The sequence below is a fragment of the Mustela nigripes genome, chromosome 1 (assembly GCF_022355385.1).
Source record: "Mustela nigripes isolate SB6536 chromosome 1, MUSNIG.SB6536, whole genome shotgun sequence".
NCBI classification, from domain to species: Eukaryota; Metazoa; Chordata; class Mammalia; order Carnivora; family Mustelidae; genus Mustela; species Mustela nigripes.
This window is the reverse complement of record NC_081557.1, coordinates 116209025-116215777: the sequence shown is the minus strand read 5'-3', so window position 1 is coordinate 116215777 and position 6753 is coordinate 116209025. Positions and strand designations below refer to the sequence as shown.

At 32.4% G+C, this 6753-nt stretch overlaps 1 protein-coding gene across 2 annotated transcripts in view; it reads left to right on the top strand.

Annotated features, from left to right (window-relative positions):
- The window catches only part of FBXO8 (F-box protein 8), a 56382-nt gene that overhangs the window by 13795 nt on the left and 35834 nt on the right, over positions 1-6753 (top strand). The gene's annotated exons all lie outside the window — the stretch shown is intronic.

Here is a 6753-nt window from a genome sequence, read left to right as displayed (position 1 = left end):
ATTTAGCCCATTCACATTCAGGGTAACTATTGAGAGATATGAATTTATTCACTGGACATTCTTAATCTGCACTTAAGAAACACTGCCTTTAGGATTTTTTGGTATCCCTTGAGGGGGTCCCAAGTAGACTAGAAAGGTTAACGTTGGGAGAAAGAAGTATCTTTTTGCCATATTTATATGTTACAGAGCTTCAGTTGGTTCCTTGTCTAAGCAAACTCTCAAAAATGTATAATATTGGGGTGCCTGGATGGCTCAATGGGTTAAACCTCTTCCTTCGGCTCAGGTCATGATCTCAGGGACCTGGGATCAAGCCCCACATCAGGCTCTCTGCTCATCAGGGAGCCTCCTTCCCCCTCTCTCTCTGCCTGCCTACTTGTAATCTCTCTCTCTCTCTGTGTCAAATACATAAATAAAATCTTTTAAAAAAATGTAATATGTAGAGTTTATGATTTTGTTTGTTAGATTAAGATTAAAATTAACTTGTTAGCTTTTGTCAAAGAATCACTGGATGAAATCAGCAAAAAATAAGCCAAGCAATCCTTGTGCAAATGCTTCAGGCACACTTTAATGATTGAACTTTGCATCTTTAAGACAGTAACATGTTGAATTGTAGGTACACCTGTATAGAGCTGGTAGCCCTTGCTTTAGGATGAATGGTTTGATAGCCATTATGCTGGGCCACTATAAATGTTAGAAAAGAAGGGGAGTCTTTTCTCTAGGGTTCAATTTCTTTAGAGGAAACCCTTTTTCATTCAACCTGGATAAGGGAAAGGGGTTAGAGGATATGTCTAATAATTTTAGACACTTTATTCTTTTGTTTTGTCATCCCATATTATTTAATTTAATTTTCATAAAGATTGTAAAGAGGGAAATAGTGACCCAGTAATCCCTTGATTTTTGTTTCTCATTTTAGTCTCATTTATTTCCATACTTATACTCTTTGGACCCCTAAAAGCCTTTTGAGGATCCTCTAAGGTACATAAGCTTCTGCTTAACTTTCTGCACTATTCCATACTCTTTCTGCTTTTTCTTCAAGGCTTCTTTAGTAACCACTACTCCTTCCACTTTCATATGACAGAAATCTAATGGAATGTTTTGTCCACTCAGCAGCCTATTTTCCCCTCTCTTTTAGGCTTAAATTTTCCCTTTTTAAAAATTTCTTTTCTCTCATCTTAATAGGAAGAAAAAGTGATTAAATATATGTGCTCAATCTTAAAATTTTAACAAGAAGCTAAGAATTGACTGTAAAAGATTTTTCTAAAACCGAGTTAGAATATATTTTTTTATCTACTATTGTCTAATAGGTAGCTCATAAATCATGTTAATGAGATGGTATGCTACCATTTATTTTTATCCTGGTCCTGGCTTAAGACTTATTCCTGAAATCACATTAGCATGGATCAAAATAATTTTATGGCTTAAGACTATTAAAATCAAGCTATGTAATACTGAAGGAGCTTTCTCAAAAGGAAAAGCACCATATATACATCATAACCTGGAAGTAACATGCCTAAAATATTGTCAGGTAGAGGTGAGGCACATCATTAGAAGTGATAGTGCCTGTTTGCTCCATAAATGGACCTTTAGCTAAGCAAGAAGATTTATTCACTTTTATTGATAATATTTTTCAAAGACTGTTTATTTTTGAAAAATGCTGGAATCCTCCTAACATGTTAATTTCCATTTATGTTATCCCAGCTACTGTGCCATGGTAGCATTAGAGTTTAGGAACACAAAGTTAAATTTGAAATGTAAGATAATAAACAAAAATAATAAATTCCTTATGCATGGGATCAAATTAATAAAGTAGCTGTCTCTTTCAGCTAATATGACATATTTATACACACTGCCGCTGAGTTTTCAAAGCTGTTCAGTCACATTACCCATCCCATAACCAGTAGTTCCAAGTCTTTTGAGTCTTCTATCCATGTGAGACATTTGCATATACATGTACTTATATACATGAGTAGTTGTGCAAGTAGTACAGAATTGAATATAAATATTTGGCCCTTGCACAAAAACAGAATGTAGTAGCTCTGAGACATAGGGAGCATTACTTGATTACCATTGAAAATGAAAATTAATTAAATTGAAAGACATGTTCACATAATTCCAGGAAAATAGACATTCTTGCATAACATTCATTTCCATGTTTGGCCACTGTTTTATTTGAAATTCTTCATCCAATTTAAAAAGGCGTTCTGAGATATTTATTTATTTATTTATTTGCATTACTCATTCTCTGGAAAAACAGAAATTTAAACTTACTAAATAGTATCTAAATCTTCATTTATCATTCTGCAAAATAAGAAAATATAGCATCCTAATTGCCTTGTTTCTTTTTCTGATAATTTTTTCTTTTCTCTGGAAGGAAGAATTTCAACTTTAAAATCTTGTGTGGAATTTTTGTTAGAATAATTTCTTCTCTGTAATCTACATAATTATGAAATTTTAATTTATTTCCATCAGCTGAGAAATAATGAAGCACGGTTTCTAACTTTGGAGACCAAGAGAAAATATCTTTGGTTTCATTTTGAAGGTCCTTAGCATTTTATAAATCCTCCGAACACGATAAACTTTAAATAAAATAAATTCAAATTTGGAGGAAAAGGCATCAGATATTTTAAATTGTATTCATTACAGTCGATCTTCCTTATTTGCAGATTTTGTATTTGTGAAGTCTTGTACTCACTAAAATTTATGTTTTTATACCCCAAATCAATACTTTTAGCACTTTCACAGTCATTCTCTGACATACACAGACAGACCTGCAGAAAATTTGTCTCTGATGTGCTGTTCTTGCATAAGGTCAAATAAGGCGATGGCTCTGCTCTCTTGTCTTAGATCTCATATAGTGAACAAGTGTCCTTTTTGTAATCTATTTAGTGGCACATTTTTTACATTTTTGTGCATTTTTTGTTGATGATTTCACCGTTTTAAATGGCCCCACGCTTACTGCTGAAGTGCTGTCTAGCGTCCTAAGTGCAAGAAGGCTGTGATGGTTCTTTAGAGAGAAAATACCTGTGTCAGATGAGCTCTGATCAGGTTTGCTGAGTTCAGTGATAATGAATCTACAATGTATATTAAACAAGATATCTTTAAACAGAAATGTGCATAAAACAAAATTATGTATTAATGAGTTGGCAAAAATGTGGCCAGAACCTTGCAGGAACCTAACCCCATGTATCTCCTGGGAATAATGGTTCAGTATTGGCTAATTCACTGTAGTGACTTTATAGAACATAACTACCAGGAATTACAAGGATTAACCATATTTCTTTTATTTGTACACTAAACAGACTAACTATGCTCTAAAGAGTACAGTTTCCTAGAAGTATCTATATTCCTCAATTTGTTTTGAGTGAACAGATTATCGGCATTGATTTTATCACAAAAATCCGTACTTACAACAAAGTATTTATTTCAAATACAAAAAAAAATTCTTTTGAGTTTAGTATTTTTTTTCAGTTTGAAACTCTGTATATTCAATGATTCCACTATGCAGCTTGATATTTATTGGACTGAATTCCTGGCACAAATGACAGAGAGTACTGTATGTTTTATGATGTTATGTTTTAATGCTGAAAATCTTTATACTAAGATTTTTATTAAAACTTTAATAGAAATCTGAAGATTTTATACTTTGAAGTCAGATTTTTATTGATTCAGTTCAAAAACCTATTTTCAAGAATTTTGAAATCATGTAAGACCCCAGCATGAAACTCTATCATATTTTATATCTCTTAGAGACAGATGCTGACTCATTACTAATAATAACATAAGGATCTGTTTCATGCCATTCTTATTGGCATAAGACATGCTGCAGTTTTAAAATTCTGTGGAACATAATACAGGCTTTTTGGTTTTTCAGGTTTGGGTTTATCTGGTTGATTGGTTGGTTTGGTCATCAGTACGAAAGAATGGGATTTATGAGTGAAAGAATAACCATGGCTGATCAAGTATCAATATGAACAAATGAATTTATTCAGCAGGCATAACATCTAGATAACTGAAGTATCATTAAACTTTACCAAAGTTCTTCTCATTTTCATTTTATGAAAATATGATCTTGTCACAACAAATAGCCAATATTGTCATAGCTGTGAGATGAACTTTATATGCATTATTTCATTCAATTCAACAACCTTTTGAACTGTAGGTATTATTATTATGTAATATGCAAATGATCCCATTACATATGAAGAAACTAAATCTTAGAAAAGTCGAATTCCCCAAGATCCTGTAAATAATAACCACTGGAGTCAGGATTTAAACTCAAGTCTGTTTGATTTCAGAGTCCACAACATTGTTCTCTTTCCATGACTTCCTATACAGCTTCTGCAGTGGATGGCATGTCATTTTAAGAATTTTATCACTTTTCTGACAGTTCCACCCACATTCCACATTCCTGTTACTGTAAGGAGAATGGGGATGGAACTCTTTATACACCCTTTCCTTTCCCCAGAGCATAATTTTTTAATATTAATCTTCCTCAAGTGGTTTATCATACTTTGTTTTTGCCCAGTATGAAGAACTGCTTTAAAGGGAAAAGGATATTCCAAAAAGGCAATTTGTGGTGTTATTCATCAGTAGGAAAATAGAAACTGCAGTTTCCTTTGTCTAAATTATGTGTATATGAACCTCAAACTTCCACCCTCCCCATCAAGGTTTTGTTGTCCCCCCCACCCACCAAGAGCCAGCTGCTAGCTTTACCTCTTTCTACCTGCCGGATGCTTTCTGAATCACATTATCCAGTGCTCAACTTAAGTGATCCCCATTAAAGTCCAGAGCCTAGGGATATCACCCTGATTCTGTGTTCCCTAGCAACATCTCTGAGAATAACAACAGCTGCTTAACCAGAAAGATGCTGCAGGGGAAATATACAGAAATTGATATTAAATGCTTTAAATCTTGAGACTTCAAACATTATAGTTACCATGTTGTATTATTTACCTTTAGTGATAAAAAAACAAAAGAGAAAACTAAATGTGATCATCAAAAAAAAGGACAAGATATGCTGAATGACCTTAGCAAGCAAGGTGATTCTAGATATTTTCTTGCTATGATAAACAGGGAAATAGCCATGATAGAAATAACATACCTTTCTTTATGATTTTGAATATTTAAAGTTACATTTGTGTCCATTAAATTATACTTATGTTGTAATATGACATGGCATTGTTTAAACACTTAGCAAACTTAAAATTCCTTACAAATTTTTGTTGATATTCTTTATTTTTTGTTAATCATTTTTACTCTCTCTGTAATTTGCCTTTTCCATCCAGAATGTCAAATAATTGGATTCATACATTATGTAGCCTTTCCAGATCATTTTCTTTCTCTCAGTAATATCCATTTGTTTCCTCCATGTCTTTTCAGGACTTCCTAAGCTCATTTCTTTTAGTTCTAAATATTTCATTGTATGGATGTACCAAGGTTTATCAATTGGCCTATTGAAAAAAATCTTGGTTGCTTACAAGTTTTGGTAGTTAGATTAAAGATGTTACAGACATTTGTTTACAAATTTTTATGTGGACAAAAGTTTTCAACTTATTCGGGTAAATACTAAGGATCACAAATGTCGGGTCATATGGTAAAGAAACTGCCAAACTGTTTTCCAAAATGAGTGTACCATTTTGCATTCCCATACCTTTGCCTGTATTTGGTATTATCAGTGTTTGGGATTTCAAGCATTCAAATATATGTATAGCATTGATTATCTCATTGTTTTGATTTGAGATTGTAGAGTAACACATGATGTAGAGTGTGTTTTTATAAGCTTATTTACTACCTATATATCTTTTTTGGTGAGACATCTGTTGATCTTTTCCAAATTTTTAAGTAGGTTGTTCTCTTATTGTTGAATTTTAAGAGTTCTTTGTATATTTTAGATACCAGTCCTTTGTCAGATAAGTGTTTTGCAGATATTTTTTCTGGCTCTGTGTCTTGTCTTTTCAGTCTTTTAATATCCTATATTAAAATGCAAATTTAGTTATTATAGCCTAATCACTAATTTAAGAACTGCTACCGTTATTGTAGTATGTATGTTAGGGATAAAATATTATTTTTTATGATTTCTTGTAAAAATAAATTTCCCCACATTTAAAAACTACTATGGAACTATGTTCCTTTTCTTTGAACCCCCTATCCCTTTATACCTTAAATTCTTGGGATTCCAAGCAGTTCACTGTGAAGAAGAGTGAAAAATTATCCTGGACTGTCTTCTGTTCTGATCAACAAGTAACCCATTACAGTAGTCATTATCCGAATAATAGCCAATAACTCAGTAAACATACATGTGAAGCATGGCTTTTTAAATACTGAAAAAATAATATCTTTGACAATCTCTGAAATTCCTAATTTTTAAAATTTCTAGTCACCCTGGGTGTTTTTTATTTTCTTTCTTTTTTTGTTAGTTCTCATTATAAACAGTTAATTAAAACTGTTTTATAGATATGCCATGCTATGAAATTTATTTTATGATTTTCTATGAAAATCAGTCCCCCTCCCAATTTTTAAATTCCACACACACATATTAGTAGCCAACTCAGATTTATAAAACAAGAATATTTTGTTTGGAAAAGGGATCATGGAAGTACCTATATTAGTTAAAATCTCTTCCTGGTTTTATGTTTCTCTATTAATTTATTTGCCTAGGGAAAATTAACTTATTTTAAAGCCAAGATCAAATAGAAAGCCTAGGCCACTAGTTTCCTAACATTTGTAAACTAGCTAGTCCAGTATTTCTTAACA